We start from the raw sequence: 22,976 nt of genomic DNA, 5'->3' as shown, positions 1-22,976 counted from the left end.
ATGCGTGTGGGGACACACATTTCTGATGCGTGTGGGGACACTCGTCTTCTGACGGGTGCGGGGACACTCGTCTTCTGATGCGTCTGGGGACACTTGTCGTCTTATGCGTGTGGGGACACTAGTCTTCTGATGCGTGTGGGGACACTCGTCTTCTGATGCGTGTGGGGACACTAGTCTTCTGATGCGTGCGGGGACACTAGTCTTCTGATGCGTGCGGGGACACTCGTCTTCTGATGCGTGCGGGGACACTCGTCTTCTGATGCGTGTGGGGACACTAGTCTTCTGATGCATGTGGGGACACTAGTCTTCTGATGCGTGTGGGGACACTCGTCTTCTGACTGAACGTGTGGGGACACTCGTCTTCTGATGCGTGTGGGGACACTTGTCGTCTTATGCGTGTGGGGACACTCGTCTTCTGATGCGTGTGGGGACACTCGTCTTCTGATGCGAGTGGGGACACTCGTCTTCTGACTGAACGTGTGGGGACACTCGTCTTCTGATGCGTGTGGGGACACTCGTCTTCTGACTGAACGTGTTGGGACACTCGTCTTCTGATGCGTGTGGGGACACTAGTCTTATGACTGAACGTGTTGGGACACTCGTCTTCTGATGCGTGTGGGGACACTAGTCTTCTGATGCGTGTGGGGACACTAGTCTTCTGATGCATGTTGGGACACTCGTCTTCTGACTGAACCTGCGGGGACACTCGTCTTCTGACTGAACGTGCGGGGACACTCGTCTTCTGACTGAACGTGTGGGGACACTCGTCTTCTGACTGAACGTGCGGGGACACTCGTCTTCTGACTGAACGTGTGGGGACACTCGTCTTCTGATGCGTGTGGGGACACTAGTCTTCTGATGCATGTTGGGACACTCGTCTTCTGACTGAACCTGTGGGGACACTCGTCTTCTGACTGAACGTGTGGGGACACTCGTCTTCTGATGCGTGCGGGGACACTCGTCTTCTGACTGAACGTGCGGGGACACTCGTCTTCTGACTGAACGTGTGGGGACACTCGTCTTCTGACTGAACGTGTGGGGACACTCGTCTTCTGATGCATGTTGGGACACTCGTCTTCTGACTGAACGTGTTGGGACACTCGTCTTCTGATGCGTGTGGGGACACTAGTCTTATGACTGAACGTGTTGGGACACTCGTCTTCTGATGCGTGTGGGGACACTAGTCTTCTGATGCGTGTGGGGACACTAGTCTTCTGATGCATGTTGGGACACTCGTCTTCTGACTGAACCTGCGGGGACACTCGTCTTCTGACTGAACGTGCGGGGACACTCGTCTTCTGACTGAACGTGTGGGGACACTCGTCTTCTGACTGAACGTGCGGGGACACTCGTCTTCTGACTGAACGTGTGGGGACACTCGTCTTCTGATGCGTGTGGGGACACTAGTCTTCTGATGCATGTTGGGACACTCGTCTTCTGACTGAACCTGTGGGGACACTCGTCTTCTGACTGAACGTGTGGGGACACTCGTCTTCTGACTGAACGTGTGGGGACACTCGTCTTCTGACTGAACGTGTGGGGACACTCGTCTTCTGACTGAACGTGCGGGGACACTCGTCTTCTGACTGAACGTGTGGGGACACTCGTCTTCTGACTGAACGTGTGGGGACACTCGTCTTCTGACTGAACGTGTGGGGACACTCGTCTTCTGATGCATGTTGGGACACTCGTCTTCTGACTGAACGTGTGGGGACACTAGTCTCCTGACTGAACGTGCGGGGACACTCGTCTTCTGACTGAAGGTGTTGGGATCAACAAGTTGGCCTATGATCTTCTGAAGTGATGTAGGTCTTCTTCCCTCTCCAGCTTTTCCTTTCAGTCCAACCCACACTTGACAGTTTCCTGCTCATGTTGCTTGTGTTTTGTGTTAACAATCGCATATATCGATTATATCAACATTCTTCTTAGTAAGATGCTCGTTGCGCCCCCTACAGGCTGCGGTGTGAATGGCAGTACTGCAGTTGAAGTGGTCTATTGAGTACAGATTTACAACCCTCACCAGTCAGCCAGTCTCTCTTTCCACTCTATTTAATCAGCTACTATTCCAAATACGACTGCTAACGGACACACACACACACACACACACACACACACACACACACACACACACACACACACACACACACACACACACACACACAATCTCACGCACACACACAATCACACACACGCACACACAAACAAGTCGTCTCTTGCTTCAAGTTAAAATAAAAAATGTGAGTCTGCATATGTGTGTGTGTGTGTGTGTGTGTGTGTGTGTGTGATTGTGTGTGTGTGTGTGTGTGTGTGTGTGTGTGTGTGTGTGTGTGTGTGTGATTGTGTGTGTGTGTGTGTGTGTGTGTGTGTGTGTGTGTGTGCCTACTTAGTTTGGACTCTGAATTCCCCAGCACACTGTTCATATCCTGTCGGGTGAGGGAGGGTTGATTGAAAACAGACGTTCTCTCTCTCGCTCTCCCCCTCTCACCCCCCTCTCTCCTCTCACTCCCTCTCTCTACCCCTCTTACCCCCCCCCTCTCTCGCTCTCCCCCTCTCACCCCCCTCTCTCCTCTCACTCCCTCTCTCTACCCCTCTTACCCCCCCTCTCTCGCTCTCCCCCTCTCACCCCCCTCTCTCCTCTCACTCCCTCTCTCTACCCCTCTTACCCCCCCCTCTCTCTCTCTCGCTCTCCCCCTCTCACCCCCCTCTCTCCTCCCACTCCCTCTCTCTACCCCTCTTACCCCCCCTCTCTCGCTCTCCCCCTCTCACCCCCCTCTCTCCTCTCTCCCTCTCTCTACCCCTCGTACCCCCCCTCTCTCTCTCTCGCTCACCCCCCCTCTCCTCTCACTCCCTCTCTCTACCCCTCTTACCCCCCCTCTCTCGCTCTCCCCCTCTCACCCCCCCTCTCTCCTCTCTCCCTCTCTCTACCCCTCTTACCCTCTCTCTCTCTCTCTCTCTCGCTCACCCCCCCTCTCCTCTCACTCCCTCTCTCTACCCCTCTTACCCCCCCCTCTCTCGCTCTCCCCCTCTCACCCCCCCCTCTCCTCTCACTCCCTCTCTCTACCCCTCTTACCCCCTCTCTCTCTCTCTCTCTCTCTCCCCCTTACCCCTCCTCTCTGTCTCTTTCCCTGTCTCTCTCTCTCAGTCGGTCTGTCTGTCTGTCTGTGTGTCTGTCTGTGTGTGTGTCTGTCTGAGTGTTATCTGGAGTCATGGGGAGGTGTTCAGTGTTGTCTGGGCTCATGGGGAGGTGTTGTGCTCAGTAAAAGATGACCAACTTGTTTTTTCTGGACAGTTGATGTGATTTAATGTATTCTTAAATATCTATTTGCTTGTGGTTTGAATATGATTGTATTTTTTTTAAAACTAAAGTTACTTTAAAAAAATCTCTTTCTCTCTCTCCCTCTCTCTCTCTGTCTCTCTCTCTCTCTCTCTCTCCCTCGCTCTCTCCCCTTACCTCTCTCTCTCGCTCTCCCCCCTTACCTCTCTCTCTGTCTGTCTGTCTGTCTGTCTGTCTGTCTGTCTGTCTCACTCAGACCACATATTTTCCTCTCAGTGAGGCAGAAAGCCCCTCTGCCTCCACTTCTATTCCTTCCTACAGTACAGCGGTGGAGGAGGAGGAGGAGGAGAGGAATCGGGGAGTGGACCAGTCAGACCGTCTTGTGTTTTTAAAGCAGTATTTTTCCACATTGTTGCCGTGGGTACGGAGAGACAGCTGGTCTGTTTTTGTCGTTGGTGGTTTTGTGTTTGAGAAGAAGACGGAGAGTCTGAATCTAGACGTGGGATCGACGCGCTGACGGCGGGTTTGTGGGGGTCGGTCATCACACGAGTCCTGATTCTCTTTACTGTGACTTGAGGTGAAGAACCTGCCTGAATTCCTCCGAGCAGAAGGTCAAAGGTCTTGATGTCCATTCTCTGTTTCAGGCTGCCATAAACCCACAAAGTCCAACAAAACATCACCAAACATCCAAACTGACTTCATCATGGAGGAAAGACGACAGGTAAGAGATGGATTGTGAGAGAGAGAGAGAGAGAGAGAGAGAGAGAGAGAGAGAGAGAGAGAGAGAGAGAGAGAGAGAGAGAGAGAGAGAGACAGACAGACAGACAGACAGACAGACAGACAGACAGACAGACAGACAGACAGACAGACAGACAAGGAGCTGTTGGATGGTACTTCTCTTCTCTTTTACCTCGTTCATGCTTCAAAATGTCCCTCGGCATGTATTGACTTCCTGTTTGGTTTTGGTTTGCTGTCTATGTGTATACTGTTTCTGTGTGTGTGTGTGTGTGTGTGTGTGTGTGTGTGTGTGTGTGTGTGTGTGTGTGTGTGTGTGTGTGCGCGCTGTGTCAACTGTTTTGGTTTGGTATGGCATCACGCTATTAGAAAAACTTCCTGCTTGCGTCAGTGTTGACGCAACAGGAGACCAGACTCGTATATAGATAAATACAAAGCTAGACCAGGTTAGACCACAGTCATACATAGAGTTAGTACACCTTAGACCTGAGTGATACATGGGAAGAGGTAGACCAGGTTAGACCCGAGTCATTTATAGACAGTTAGTCCAGGTTATACCTGAGTCATATAGACCGCTTTTCTGTTAGTAAACATAATGACGTTCTTCTGTGGGCGGAGCTTAGCTGGAGGCAATATCCATACCTACAACAGGCAAAAGTATAGTTTAACATTACCTTACTTAGCTGATATGAAGTGTGCGCTACAAACACCAGCATTTCTGATGATCTCCTCAGTCCAGGCCTTTCATCTTATCGCGTTTAACCACAGCTGTCGCCGATCTTTTTGACTGTTAAGTGGCAGCTGGTATGCGATAAAACTTCCAAGTGTAGTTTATTACTTCTTCGATTCTGGCACCGAAAAACACAGCATGAAGACATGTTGGCTAACGCTAGCTAGATGATGTACGCTGCCTGAGGGCGTGATTCGTATTTAACGTTACCGCTTGTGGCTTTGTTTTGCCTCCAGCTGACGCCCTGTTACATAGGCTCTAAAAGGGTCTATATAGACAGAGTTAGTTCAGGTTAAACCAGAGTCATGTATAGACAGAGCTAGTCCCGGTTAGTACGGAGTCATATATAGACAGTATTAGTACGGGTTAAACCAGAATAATCTATCGACAGAGTTAGTCTAGGTTAGTACAGAGTAATGTGTAGACAGAGGTAGTCTTGGTTAAACCAGGGTAATATATAGACAGTTAGTCCAGGTTAGTACAGAGTCATGTATAGACAGAGTTAGTGTGGGTTAGTACATAGTAATATATAGACAGTGTTAGTCCAGGTTAGAACAGAGTCATATATAGACAGAGTTAGTCTGGGTTAGTACAGAGTCGTGTATAGACAGAGTTAGTCTAGGTTAAACCAGAGTAATATGTAGACAGAGTTAGTCCAGGTTAGTACAGAATAATGTATAGACAGAGTTAGTCTGGGTTAAACCAGAGTGATATATGACAGAGTTAGTCCAGGTTTGTACAGAGTCATGTATAGACAGAGTTAGGTTAAACCAGGGTAATATATAGACAGAGTTAGTCCAGGTTAGTACAGAGTCATGTATAGAGAGAGTTAGTCTGGGTTAAACCAGAGTAATATATAGACAGTTAGTCCAGGTTAGTACACAGTCATGTATAGAGAGAGTTAGTCTGGGTAAACCAGAGTAATATATAGACAGAGTTAGTCCAGGTTAGTACACAGTCATGTATAGACAGAGTTAGTCTGGGTAAACCAGAGTAATATATAGACAGAGTTAGTCCAGGTTAGTACACAGTCATGTATAGACAGAGTTAGTCTGGGTAAACCAGAGTAATATATGACAGAGTTAGTCCAGGTTAGTACACAGTCATGTATAGACAGAGTTAGTCTGGGTAAACCAGAGTAATATATAGACAGAGTTAGTCCAGGTTAGTACACAGTCATGTATAGACAGAGTTAGTCTGGGTAAACCAGAGTAATATATAGACAGAGTTAGTCCAGGTTAGTACACAGTCATGTATAGACAGAGTTAGTCTGGGTAAACCAGAGTAATATATAGACAGAGTTAGTCCAGGTTAGTACACAGTCATGTATAGACAGAGTTAGTGTAGGTTAAACCAGAGTAATATATGACAGAGTTAGTCCAGGTTAGTACACAGTCATGTATAGACAGAGTTAGTCTGGGTAAACCAGAGTAATATATAGACAGAGTTAGTCCAGGTTAGTACGGCGTCATGTATAGACAGAGTTAGTGTAGGTTAAACCAGAGTCATATATATAGAGAGTTAGTCCAGGTTAGTACACAGTCATGTATAGACAGAGTTAGTCTGGGTAAACCAGAGTAATATATAGACAGAGTTAGTCCAGGTTAGTACACAGTCATGTATAGACAGAGTTAGTGTAGGTTAAACCAGAGTCATATATAGAGAGAGTTCGTCCAGTCTTGGCAGGTGAGCATAAACTCACATGAACATTTGAATCTGAATGGAAGGAAATGTTCTTTTACAAGTTAATATTGTGCTGCAGTCTGCGACTAATCAAATATAAAACACAGAAAACATTGAATTTACATTGTAGTTAATCGGACCATGTCTGCTTGTTGTTCTAATGTGTAGAGTAACCTGAGTACATGTGTAACCAGCTTTGTATTTAACTAATATTTGCTTCATCCTCTTCAGTGATCTCATATGTGAAGACAGACAGATAGAAAATGTCTGTTTTGGAGTTGAAGTTTTTCATTTTCTCATCTGCTTACCTTGCTTTTATTTAGATACTAGATGCTTGTGCCATCTTGACCATGAAATGAAAGTCAGATTGCCGAGATCATTAGTGTGTCTTTTAAAGCCTGACCGTTGACAACATGTCAGGATGCTGCTTTTCAAGCAGTCCAGACAAATGTGCCGGCGTCAGCGGGAGCCCCAGTCAGACTATTACACGAGACTCTTCTGAGCCCTAAAAACGGAAAGTTAAGTCTCATGTTCATTCAGTTAGTAGGCCTGGACAAACAATGAAGTACAAGGTTATTTTAATTTACCTAACAGTTCATCAACTCCTTAACTTAAAGATGTGCCTGCATGAATGGGTAGTTTACTTTGAAAGAGAGGCCTACCTCTCACTCAGGTAGTCTTTTCAAAAGTAGTCAAATTACAGGGACCCTGTGGCCACCGCCAGATCAGAAGAACATAAACTGGATGTCATGAGTTTGGCATAATGGTTTGGGCTCTCTTAGAGCACCGTAGACCATTTAAAATGAGTATGAATGTGCAGCTGTCTCCGGCCTGAACACTGTTTAATAAATGCACTTTTCGTCTTCACACACTAACTGTGAAAAATACCAACTTTGTGTATTTGTTTTGACCCTGCATGTGTTGGTAGACAGAAAAAAGAAACATAACAAATCAGGCATTCTCCGTTCACTGTTTTTGTGTGAGAATGCAAAAAGCAAAAAGTGTTACGATTTTGCTCAGCCGCTTTTGTGCCTCGTTGTATTGGCTATTTCTCGTTCATGCGACATAAAAACATAATGATAATAATAATAACAACAACAATAATAACAACAACAACAATAATAATAACAACAACAACAATAATAATAATAACAATAATTATAAATACAGCTTCAAGCAGTGATGAGGGGGCCAAGCGGTTCAAGCTCATCCTCCGGAAGGCGTCCTGAAACCACATACCAAGTCTGGTGTCAGTACATCAACAGCTGCTGACATGTGAACTTACTTCCTGTTCGGTGGCTTTGCTGCTGATTTTGATTGGCTGTAAGGGTCAAACGGTTTCGAAAATCAAAAATCCATATGATCACTTTTGTGAAGCTTGGTTTGAAGATCACCTGTAGCAAAACTGTGAAAATCGGGACATAATACTTGTGAACTGTGGACTTTTTTAAACTTCCAGCGTGGAAACTGACACCGTGGGACATGTTGAACTCGGCTTGATCCCAGGAATCCAGCCACACCTCATTTTCGAAAGTTGGCCATACGTTTCAAAGGTACGTACGCATGAATGTAGCGCCAGCTTTGACCCGTTGGTAGCGCTAGAGCACTCGGAGCACATACATGAGAGTTGTTGAAAAGAATCATGGGATTGTTCCCAGTAAACGTGCCAAATTTCACAACTTTTAACCGTAGCACGATCTATTAGCAAACTGTCCCATCGCACGATCTATTAGCCAACTCCTCGTAGCACAATCTATTAGCCAACTCTCCATAGCACGATCTATTAGCTAACTCTCCATAGCACAATCTATTAGCTAACTCTCCATAGCACAATCTATTAGCTAACTCCCCATAGCACAATCTATTAGCTAACTCTCCATAGCACGATCTATTAGCTAACTCTCCATAGCACAATCTATTAGCTAACTCCCCATAGCACAATCTATTAGCTAACTCTCCATAGCACGATCTATTACCTAACTCTCCATAGCACAATCTATTAGCCAACTACCCGCAGCACAATCTATTTACTAAATCTCCATAGCACAATCTATTAGCAAACTCTCCATAGCACAATCTATTAGCTAACTCTCCATAGCACAATCTATTAGCTAATTCTCCATAGCACAATCTATTAGCAAACTCTCCATAGCACAATCTATTAGCCAACTACCCGCAGCATAATCTATTAGCCAACTCTCCATCGCATGATCTATTAGCCAAATACCCACAGCACAATCTATTAACTAACTCTCCGCAGCACAATCTATTAGCTAACTCTCCATAGCACGATCTATTAGCTAACTCTCCATAGGACAATCTATTAGCCAACTCCCCATAGCACAATCTATTAGCCAACTACCCGCAGCACAATCTATTAGCCAACTCTCCATCGCATGATCTATTAGCCAAATACCCACAGCACAATCTATTAACTAACTCTCCACAGCACGATCTATTAGCTAACTCTCCATAGCACGATCTATTAGCTAACTCTCCATAGCACAATCTATTAGCTAACTCTCCATAGCACAATCTATTAGCCAACTCCCCATAGCACAATCTATTAGCCAACTACCCGCATCACAATCTATTAGCTAACTCTCCATAGCACAATCTATTAGCAAACTCTCCATCGCACGATCTATTAGCCAACTACCCACAGCACAATCTATTAACTAACTCTCCACAGCACAATCTATTAGCTAACTCTCCATAGCATGATCTATTAGCTAACTCTCCATAGCAAAATCTATTAGCTAACTCTCCATAGCACAATCTATTAGCCAACTCCCCATAGCACAATCTACTAGCCAACTACCCGCAGCACAATCTATTAACTAACTCTCCATAGTACGATCTATTAGCTAACTCTCCATAGCACAATCTATTAGCAAACTCTCCATAGCACAATCTATTAGCTAACTCTCCATAGCACAATCTATTAGCTAATTCTCCATAGCACAATCTATTAGCAAACTCTCCATAGCAAAATCTATTAGCTAACTCTCCATGGCACAATCTATTAGCCAACTCCCCATAGCACAATCTACTAGCTAACTCTCCATAGCACAATCTATTAGCTAACTCTCCATAGCACAATCTATTAGCTAACTCTCCATAGCACGATCTATTAGCTAACTCTCCATAGCACAATCTATTAGCCAACTCCCCATAGCACAATCTATTAGCCAACTACCCGCAGCACAATCTATTAGCTAACTCTCCATAGCACAATCTATTAGCAAACTCTCCATAGCACAATCTATTAACTAACTCTCCACAGCACAATCTATTAGCTAACTCTCCATAGCATGATCTATTAGCTAACTCTCCATAGCAAAATCTATAAGCTAACTCTCCATAGCACAATCTATTAGCCAACTCCCCATAGCACAATCTACTAGCCAACTACCCGCATCACAATCTATTAACTAACTCTCCATAGTACGATCTATTAGCTAACTCTCCATAGCACAATCTATTAGCTAACTCTCCATAGCACAATCTATTAGCCAACTCCCCATAGCACAATCTACTAGCTAACTCTCCATAGCACAATCTATTAGCTAACTCTCCATAGCACACTCTATTAGCTAACTCTCCATAGCACGATCTATTAGCTAACTCTCCATAGCACAATCTATTAGCCAACTCCCCATAGCACAATCTATTAGCCAACTACCCGCAGCACAATCTATTAGCTAACTCTCCATAGCACAATCTATTAGCAAACTCTCCATAGCACAATCTATTAGCTAACTCTCCATAGCACAATCTATTAGCAAACTACCTGCAGCACAATCTATTAGCTAACTCTCCATAGCACAATCTATTAGCAAACTCTCCATAGCACAATCTATTAGCTAACTCTCCATAGCACGATCTATTAGCCAACTCCCCGTAGCACAATCTATTAGCCAGCTACCCGCAGCACAATCTATTAGCTAACGCTCCATAGCATGATCTATAAGCTAACTCTCCATAGCACAATCTATTAGCCAACTCCCCGTAGCACAATCTATTAGCCAACTCTCCATCGCATGATCTATTAGCCAACTACCCACAGCACAATCTATTAACTAACTCTCCACAGCACAATCTATTAGCTAACTCTCCATAGCATGATCTATTAGCTAACTCTCCATAGCAAAATCTATTAGCCAACTGCCCGTAGCACAATCTATTAGCCAACTCTCCATCGCACGATCTATTAGCCAACTACCCACAGCACAATCTATTAACTAACTCTCCATAGCATGATCTATTAGCTAACTCTCCATAGCAAAATCTATTAGCTAACTCTCCATAGCACAATCTATTAGCCAACTCCCCATAGCACAATCTACTAGCCAACTACCCGCAGCACAATCTATTAACTAACTCTCCATAGCACGATCTATTAGCTAACTCTCCATAGCACAATCTATTAGCAAACTCTCCATAGCACAATCTATTAGCTAACTCTCCATAGCACAATCTATTAGCTAACTCTCCATAGCACAATCTGTTAGCAAACTCTCCATAGCACAATCTATTAGCCAACTACCCGCAGCACAATCTATTAGCCAACTCTCCATCGCATGATCTATTAGCCAAATACCCACAGCACAATCTATTAGCTAACTCTCCACAGCACAATCTATTAGCTAACTCTCCATAGCACGATCTATTAGCTAACTCTCCATAGCACAATCTTTTAGCCAACTCCCCATAGCACAATCTATTAGCCAACTACCCGCAGCACAATCTATTAGCCAACTCTCCATCGCATGATGTATTAGCCAAATACCCACAGCACAATCTATTAGCTAACTCTCCATAGCACAATCTATTAGCCAACTCCCCATAGCACAATCTACTAGCCAACTACCCGCAGCACAATCTATTAGCCAACTCCCCATAGCACAATCTATTAGCTAACTCTCCATAGCACGATCTATTAGCCAACTCCCCGTAGCACAATCTATTAGCCAGCTACCCGCAGCACAATCTATTAGCTAACGCTCCATAGCATGATCTATAAGCTAACTCTCCATAGCACAATCTATTAGCCAACTCCCCGTAGCACAATCTATTAGCCAACTCTCCATCGCACGATCTATTAGCCAACTACCCACAGCACAATCTATTAACTAACTCTCCACAGCACAATCTATTAGCTAACTCTCCATAGCATGATCTATTAGCTAACTCTCCATAGCAAAATCTATTAGCCAACTGCCCGTAGCACAATCTATTAGCCAACTCTCCATCGCACGATCTATTAGCCAACTACCCACAGCACAATCTATTAACTAACTCTCCATAGCATGATCTATTAGCTAACTCTCCATAGCAAAATCTATTAGCTAACTCTCCATAGCACAATCTATTAGCCAACTCCCCATAGCACAATCTACTAGCCAACTACCCGCAGCACAATCTATTAACTAACTCTCCATAGCACGATCTATTAGCTAACTCTCCATAGCACAATCTATTAGCAAACTCTCCATAGCACAATCTATTAGCTAACTCTCCATAGCACAATCTATTAGCTAACTCTCCATAGCACAATCTGTTAGCAAACTCTCCATAGCACAATCTATTAGCCAACTACCCGCAGCACAATCTATTAGCCAACTCTCCATCGCATGATCTATTAGCCAAATACCCACAGCACAATCTATTAGCTAACTCTCCACAGCACAATCTATTAGCTAACTCTCCATAGCACGATCTATTAGCTAACTCTCCATAGCACAATCTTTTAGCCAACTCCCCATAGCACAATCTATTAGCCAACTACCCGCAGCACAATCTATTAGCCAACTCTCCATCGCATGATGTATTAGCCAAATACCCGCAGCACAATCTATTAGCTAACTCTCCATAGCACAATCTATTAGCCAACTCCCCATAGCACAATCTACTAGCCAACTACCCGCAGCACAATCTATTAGCCAACTCCCCATAGCACAATCTATTAGCCAACTACCCGCAGCACAATCTATTAGCCAACTCCCCATAGCACAATCTATTAGCCAACTACCCGCAGCACAATCTATTCGCTAACTCTCCATAGCACAATCTATTAACTAACTCTCCATAGCACGATCTATTAGCTAACTCTCCATAGCACAATCTATTAACTAACTCTCCATAGCACGATCTATTAGCTAACTCTCCATAGCACAATCTATTAACTAACTCTCCATAGCACAATCTATTAACTAACTCTCCATAGCACAATCTATTAACAAACTCTCCATAGCACGATCTATTAGCTAACGCTCCATAGCACAATCTATTAGCTAACTCTCCATAGCACAATCTATTAACTAACTCTCCATAGCACGATCTATTAGCTAACGCTCCATAGCATGATCTATAAGCTAACTCTCCGTAACACAATCTATTAGCTAACTCTCCACAGCACAACTTGCCGTCCACTCTCCAGTCATCCTCCGTGAAAATGTAGCATTAGACACGCCCCCTTTTACCCACCCCGAACACCTCAGCCAATTACCCACTACGGTGGACGCCTCCCTCAGTAAAATCACTGCAAAGCAACACACATCACAAGACATTATACCCAGCATTACACTGTGTGTTGTGTCATGATGATGTGGTACACACCTGATGATGTGGTACACACTATGATGATGTGGTACACACCTCCTGATGATGTGGTACACATCTGATGATGATGTGGTACACACCTGATGATGATGATGTGGTACACACCTGATGATGATGTGGTACACACCTCCTGATGATGATGTGGTACACACCTCCTGATGATGTGGTACACACCTGATGATGATGATGTGGTACACACCTCCTGATGATGATGTGGTACACACCTCCTGATGATGTGGTACACACCTGATGATGATGTGGTACACACCTGATGATGATGATGTGGTACACACCTGATGATGATGTGGTACACACCTCCTGATGATGATGTGGTACACACCTGATGATGATGTGGTACACACCTCCTGATGATGTGGTACACACCTGATGATGATGATGTGGTACACACCTCCTGATGATGATGTGGTACACACCTCCTGATGATGATGTGGTACACACCTGATGATGATGTGGTACACACCTGATGATGATGATGTGGTACACACCTCCTGATGATGATGTGGTACACACCTGATGATGATGATGTGGTACACACCTGACGATGATGTGGTACACACCTCCTGATGATGATGTGGTACACACCTCCTGATGATGTGGTACACACCTGATGATGATGATGTGGTACACACCTGATGATGATGATGTGGTACACACCTGATGATGATGTGGTACACACCTCCTGATGATGATGTGGTACACACCTCCTGATGATGTGGTACACACCTGATGATGATGATGTGGTACACACCTCCTGATGATGATGTGGTACACACCTCCTGATGATGTGGTACACACCTGATGATGATGTGGTACACACCTGATGATGATGATGTGGTACACACCTGATGATGATGTGGTACACACCTCCTGATGATGATGTGGTACACACCTGATGATGATGTGGTACACACCTCCTGATGATGTGGTACACACCTGATGATGATGATGTGGTACACACCTCCTGATGATGATGTGGTACACACCTCCTGATGATGATGTGGTACACACCTGATGATGATGTGGTACACACCTGATGATGATGATGTGGTACACACCTCCTGATGATGATGTGGTACACACCTGATGATGATGATGTGGTACACACCTGACGATGATGTGGTACACACCTCCTGATGATGATGTGGTACACACCTCCTGATGATGTGGTACACCTGATGATGATGATGTGGTACACACCTGATGATGATGATGTGGTACACACCTGATGATGATGTGGTACACACCTCCTGATGATGATGTGGTACACACCTGATGATGATGATGTGGTACACACCTCCTGATGATGTGGTACACACCTGATGATGATGTGGTACACACCTGATGATGATGATGTGGTACACACCTGATGATGATGTGGTACACACCTCCTGATGATGATGTGGTACACACCTGATGATGATGTGGTACACACCTCCTGATGATGTGGTACACACCTGATGATGATGATGTGGTACACACCTCCTGATGATGATGTGGTACACACCTCCTGATGATGATGTGGTACACACCTGATGATGATGTGGTACACACCTGATGATGATGATGTGGTACACACCTCCTGATGATGATGTGGTACACACCTGATGATGATGATGTGGTACACACCTGACGATGATGTGGTACACACCTCCTGATGATGATGTGGTACACACCTCCTGATGATGTGGTACACATCTGATGATGATGTGGTACACACCTGATGATGATGATGTGGTACACACCTGATGATGATGATGTGGTACACACCTGATGATGATGTGGTACACACCTCCTGATGATGATGTGGTACACACCTCCTGATGATGATGTGGTACACACCTCCTGATGATGATGTGGTACACACCTGATGATGATGTGGTACACACCTGATGATGATGATGTGGTACACACCTGATGATGATGATGTGGTACACACCTGATGATGATGATGTGGTACACACCTCCTGATGATGTGGTACACACCTCCTGATGATGATGTGGTACACACCTCCTGATGATGATGTGGTACACACCTGATGATGATGTGGTACACACCTGATGATGATGATGATGTGGTACACACCTGATGATGATGATGTGGTACACACCTGATGATGATGATGATGTGGTACACACCTGATGATGATGATGTGGTACACACCTGATGATGATGTGGTACACACCTGATGATGATGATGTGGTACACATCTGATGATGATGTGGTACACACCTCCTGATGATGTGGTACACACCTGATGATGATGTGGTACACACCTGATGATGATGATGTGGTACACACCTGATGATGATGTGGTACACACCTCCTGATGATGATGTGGTACACACCTGATGATGATGATGTGGTACACACCTCCTGATGATGATGTGGTACACACCTCCTGATGATGATGTGGTACACACCTGATGATGATGTGGTACACACCTCCTGATGATGATGTGGTACACACCTGATGATGATTTGGTACACACCTGATGATGATGATGTGGTACACACCTGATGATGATGATGTGGTACACACCTCCTGATGATGTGGTACACACCTGATGATGATGATGTGGTACACACCTGATGATGATGATGATGTGGTACACACCTGATGATGATGATGTGGTACACACCTGATGATGATGTGGTACACACCTGATGATGATGATGTGGTACACACCTCCTGATGATGTGGTACACACCTGATGATGATGTGGTACACACCTGATGATGATGATGTGGTACACACCTGATGATGATGTGGTACACACCTGATGATGATGTGGTACACACCTGATGATGATGATGTGGTACACACCTCCTGATGATGATGTGGTACACACCTCCTGATGATGATGTGGTACACACCTGATGATGATGTGGTACACACCTCCTGATGATGATGTGGTACACACCTGATGATGATGATGTGGTACACACCTGATGATGATGATGTGGTACACACCTGATGATGATGATGTGGTACACACCTCCTGATGATGTGGTACACACCTGATGATGATGATGTGGTACACACCTGATGATGATGATGATGTGGTACACACCTGATGATGATGATGTGGTACACACCTGATGATGATGTGGTACACACCTGATGATGATGATGTGGTACACACCTCCTGATGATGTGGTACACACCTGATGATGATGTGGTACACACCTGATGATGATGATGTGGTACACACCTGATGATGATGTGGTACACACCTGATGATGATGTGGTACACACCTGATGATGATGTGGTACACACCTGATGATGATGATGTGGTACACACCTGATGATGATGTGGTACACACCTGATGATGATGTGGTACACACCTGATGATGATGATGTGGTACACACCTCCTGATGATGATGTGGTACACACCTGATGATGATGATGTGGTACACACCTGACGATGATGTGGTACACACCTCCTGATGATGATGTGGTACACACCTCCTGATGATGTGGTACACATCTGATGATGATGTGGTACACACCTGATGATGATGATGTGGTACACACCTGATGATGATGATGTGGTACACACCTGATGATGATGTGGTACACACCTCCTGATGATGATGTGGTACACACCTCCTGATGATGATGTGGTACACACCTGATGATGATGATGTGGTACACACCTCCTGATGATGATGTGGTACACACCTCCTGATGATGATGTGGTACACACCTGATGATGATGTGGTACACACCTCCTGATGATGATGTGGTACACACCTGATGATGATGTGGTACACACCTGATGATGATGATGTGGTACACACCTGATGATGATGATGTGGTACACACCTCCTGATGATGTGGTACACACCTGATGATGATGATGTGGTACACACCTGATGATGATGATGTGGTACACACCTGATGATGATGATGATGTGGTACACACCTGATGATGATGATGTGGTACACACCTGATGATGATGTGGTACACACCTGATGATGATGATGTGGTACACATCTGATGATGATGTGGTACACACCTCCTGATGATGTGGTACACACCTGATGATGATGTGGTACACACCTGATGATGATGTGGTACACACCTCCTGATGATGATGTGGTACACACCTGATGATGATGATGTGGTACACACCTCCTGATGATGATGTGGTACACACCTCCTGATGATGATGTGGTACACACCTGATGATGATGATGTGGTACACACCTGATGATGATGATGTGGTACACACCTGATGATGATGATGTGGTACACACCTGATGATGATGTGGTACACACCTCCTGATGATGATGTGGTACACACCTGATGATGATGATGTGGTACACACCTCCTGATGATGATGTGGTACACACCTCCTGATGATGATGTGGTACACACCTGATGATGATGTGGTACACACCTGATGATGATGTGGTACACACCTCCTGATGATGATGTGGTACACACCTGATGATGATGTGGTACACACCTGATGATGATGATGTGGTACACACCTGATGATGATGATGTGGTACACACCTGATGATGATGATGTGGTACACACCTCCTGATGATGTGGTACACACCTGATGATGATGATGTGGTACACACCTGATGATGATGATGTGGTACACACCTGATGATGATGATGATGTGGTACACACCTGATGATGATGATGTGGTACACACCTGATGATGATGTGGTACACACCTGATGATGATGATGTGGTACACATCTGATGATGATGTGGTACACATCTGATGATGATGTGGTACACACCTGATGATGATGTGGTACACACCTGATGATGATGATGTGGTACACACCTGATGATGATGATGTGGTACACACCTCCTGATGATGATGTGGTACACACCTGATGATGATGTGGTACACACCTGATGATGATGATGTGGTACACACCTGATGATGATGATGTGGTACACACCTCCTGATGATGTGGTACACACCTGATGATGATGATGTGGTACACACCTGATGATGATGATGTGGTACACACCTGATGATGATGATGATGTGGTACACACCTGATGATGATGATGTGGTACACACCTGATGATGATGTGGTACACACCTGATGATGATGATGTGGTACACACCTCCTGATGATGTGGTACACACCTGATGATGATGTGGTACACACCTGATGATGATGATGTGGTACACACCTGATGATGATGATGTGGTACACACCTCCTGATGATGTGGTACACACCTGATGATGATGATGTGGTACACACCTGATGATGATGATGTGGTACACACCTGATGATGATGATGATGTGGTACACACCTGATGATGATGATGTGGTACACACCTGATGATGATGTGGTACACACCTGATGATGATGATGTGGTACACATCTGATGATGATGTGGTACACACCTCCTGATGATGTGGTACACACCTGATGATGATGTGGTACACACCTGATGATGATGATGTGGTACACACCTGATGATGATGATGTGGTACACACCTCCTGATGATGATGTGGTACACACCTCCTGATGATGATGTGGTACACACCTGATGATGATGTGGTACACACCTGATGATGATGATGTGGTACACACCTGATGATGATGATGTGGTACACACCTCCTGATGATGTGGTACACACCTGATGATGATGATGTGGTACACACCTGATGATGATGATGTGGTACACACCTGATGATGATGATGTGGTACACACCTGATGATGATGATGATGTGGTACACACCTGATGATGATGATGTGGTACACACCTGATGATGATGTGGTACACACCTGATGATGATGATGTGGTACACACCTCCTGATGATGTGGTACACACCTGATGATGATGTGGTACACACCTGATGATGATGATGTGGTACACACCTGATGATGATGTGGTACACACCTGATGATGATGTGGTACACACCTGATGATGATGATGTGGTACACACCTGATGATGATGTGGTACACACCTGATGATGATGTGGTACACACCTGATGATGATGATGTGGTACACACCTGATGATGATGATGTGGTACACACCTGATGATGATGTGGTACACACCTCCTGATGATGATGTGGTACACACCTGATGATGATGTGGTACACACCTGATGATGATGATGTGGTACACACCTGATGATGATGATGTGGTACACACCTGATGATGATGTGGTACACACCTGATGATGATGATGTGGTACACACCTGATGATGATGAGGATGTGGTACACACCTGATGATGATGATGAGGATGTGGTACACACCTGATGATGATGTGGTACACACCTGATGATGATGATGTGGTACACACCTCCTGATGATGATGTGGTACACACCTGATGATGATGATGTGGTACACACCTGACGATGATGTGGTACACACCTCCTGATGATGATGTGGTACACACCTCCTGATGATGTGGTACACATCTGATGATGATGTGGTACACACCTGATGATGATGATGTGGTACACACCTGATGATGATGATGTGGTACACACCTGATGATGATGATGTGGTACACACCTGATGATGATGTGGTACACACCTCCTGATGATGATGTGGTACACACCTCCTGATGATGATGTGGTACACACCTGATGATGATGATGTGGTACACACCTCCTGATGATGATGTGGTACACACCTCCTGATGATGATGTGGTACACACCTGATGATGATGTGGTACACACCTCCTGATGATGATGTGGTACACACCTGATGATGATGTGGTACACACCTGATGATGATGATGTGGTACACACCTGATGATGATGATGTGGTACACACCTCCTGATGATGTGGTACACACCTGATGATGATGATGTGGTACACACCTGATGATGATGATGATGTGGTACACACCTGATGATGATGATGTGGTACACACCTGATGATGATGTGGTACACACCTGATGATGATGATGTGGTACACATCTGATGATGATGTGGTACACACCTCCTGATGATGTGGTACACACCTGATGATGATGTGGTACACACCTGATGATGATGTGGTACACACCTCCTGATGATGATGTGGTACACACCTGATGATGATGATGTGGTACACACCTCCTGATGATGATGTGGTACACACCTCCTGATGATGATGTGGTACACACCTGATGATGATGATGTGGTACACACCTGATGATGATGATGTGGTACACACCTGATGATGATGATGTGGTACACACCTGATGATGATGTGGTACACACCTCCTGATGATGATGTGGTACACACCTCCTGATGATGATGTGGTACACACCTGATGATGATGATGTGGTACACACCTCCTGATGATGATGTGGTACACACCTCCTGATGATGATGTGGTACACACCTGATGATGATGTGGTACACACCTGATGATGATGTGGTACACACCTCCTGATGATGATGTGGTACACACCTGATGATGATGTGGTACACACCTGATGATGATGATGTGGTACACACCTGATGATGATGATGTGGTACACACCTGATGATGATGATGTGGTACACACCTCCTGATGATGTGGTACACACCTGATGATGATGATGTGGTACACACCTGATGATGATGATGTGGTACACACCTGATGATGATGATGATGTGGTACACACCTGATGATGATGATGTGGTACACACCTGATGATGATGTGGTACACACCTGATGATGATGATGTGGTACACATCTGATGATGATGTGGTACACACCTCCTGATGATGTGGTACACACCTGATGATGATGTGGTACACACCTGATGATGATGATGTGGTACACACCTGATGATGATGATGTGGTACACACCTCCTGATGATGATGTGGTACACACCTGATGATGATGTGGTACACACCTGATGATGATGATGTGGTACACACCTGATGATGATGATGTGGTACACACCTCCTGATGATGTGGTACACACCTGATGATGATGATGTGGTACACACCTGATGATGATGATGTGGTACACACCTGATGATGATGATGTGGTACACACCTGATGATGATGATGATGTGGTACACACCTGATGATGATGATGTGGTACACACCTGATGATGATGTGGTACACACCTGATGATGATGATGTGGTACACACCTCCTGATGATGTGGTACACACCTGATGATGATGTGGTACACACCTGATGATGATGATGTGGTACACACCTGATGATGATGATGTGGTACACACCTCCTGATGATGTGGTACACACCTGATGATGATGATGTGGTACACACCTGATGATGATGATGTGGTACACACCTGATGATGATGATGATGTGGTACACACCTGATGATGATGATGTGGTACACACCTGATGATGATGATGTGGTACACACCTGATGATGATGATGATGTGGTACACACCTGATGATGATGATGTGGTACACACCTGATGATGATGATGTGGTACACATCTGATGATGATGTGGTACACACCTCCTGATGATGTGGTACACACCTGATGATGATGTGGTACACACCTGATGATGATGATGTGGTACACACCTGATGATGATGATGTGGTACACACCTCCTGATGATGATGTGGTACACACCTCCTGATGATGATGTGGTACACACCTGATGATGATGTGGTACACACCTGATGATGATGATGTGGTACACACCTGATGATGATGATGTGGTACACACCTCCTGATGATGTGGTACACACCTGATGATGATGATGTGGTACACACCTGATGATGATGATGTGGTACACACCTGATGATGATGATGTGGTACACACCTGATGATGATGATGATGTGGTACACACCTGATGATGATGATGTGGTACACACCTGATGATGATGTGGTACACACCTGATGATGATGATGTGGTACACACCTCCTGATGATGTGGTACACACCTGATGATGATGTGGTACACACCTGATGATGATGATGTGGTACACACCTGATGATGATGTGGTACACACCTGATGATGATGTGGTACACACCTGATGATGATGATGTGGTACACACCTGATGATGATGTGGTACACACCTGATGATGATGTGGTACACACCTGATGATGATGATGTGGTACACACCTGATGATGATGATGTGGTACACACCTGATGATGATGTGGTACACACCTCCTGATGATGATGTGGTACACACCTGATGATGATGTGGTACACACCTGATGATGATGATGTGGTACACACCTGATGATGATGATGTGGTACACACCTGATGATGATGTGGTACACACCTGATGATGATGATGTGGTACACACCTGATGATGATGATGTGGTACACACCTGATGATGATGTGGTACACACCTCCTGATGATGATGTGGTACACACCTGATGATGATGTGGTACACACCTGATGATGATGATGTGGTACACACCTGATGATGATGATGTGGTACACACCTGATGATGATGTGGTACACACCTGATGATGATGATGTGGTACACACCTGATGATGATGAGGATGTGGTACACACCTGATGATGATGATGAGGATGTGGTACACACCTGATGATGATGATGATGAGGATGTGGTACACACCTGATGATGATGATGATGAGGATGTGGTACACACCACCTGATGATGATGATGATGATGTGGTACACACCTGATGGTGATGAGGATGTGGTACACACCACCTGATGATGATGATGATGAGGATGTGGTACACACCTGATGATGATGAGGATGTGGTACACACCACCTGATGATGATGATGATGAGGATGTGGTACACACCTGATGATGATGATGATGAGGATGTGGTACACACCACCTGATGATGATGATGATGAGGATGTGGTACACACCACCTGATGATGATGATGATGAGGATGTGGTACACACCTCTCTAACGGTAGCTGAGTCTCACTCATGTAGGACACAGTATCAGTATTCACACTGCACAC

General features: G+C 45.0%; 1 protein-coding gene across 1 annotated transcript in view; it reads left to right on the top strand.

Moving 5' to 3' along the window:
- Positions 1-3,635: 3,635 nt before the first annotated feature.
- LOC130116659 (platelet-derived growth factor receptor beta-like) overlaps positions 3,636-22,976 on the top strand; it is a 143,236-nt gene continuing 123,895 nt past the window's right edge. The window contains exons 1-3 of the mRNA XM_056284639.1: positions 3,636-3,807; positions 3,919-3,995; positions 7,882-7,975. The gene's annotated coding sequence lies outside the window, so the exon portion shown is untranslated. The remainder of the gene's footprint in view (positions 3,808-3,918; positions 3,996-7,881; positions 7,976-22,976) is intronic.

The sequence above is a fragment of the Lampris incognitus genome, chromosome 8 (assembly GCF_029633865.1).
Source record: "Lampris incognitus isolate fLamInc1 chromosome 8, fLamInc1.hap2, whole genome shotgun sequence".
Lineage (NCBI taxonomy): Eukaryota > Metazoa > Chordata > Actinopteri > Lampriformes > Lampridae > Lampris > Lampris incognitus.
The sequence above is the reverse complement of the archived record's forward strand: the minus strand, read 5'-3'. Positions and strand labels throughout refer to the sequence as shown.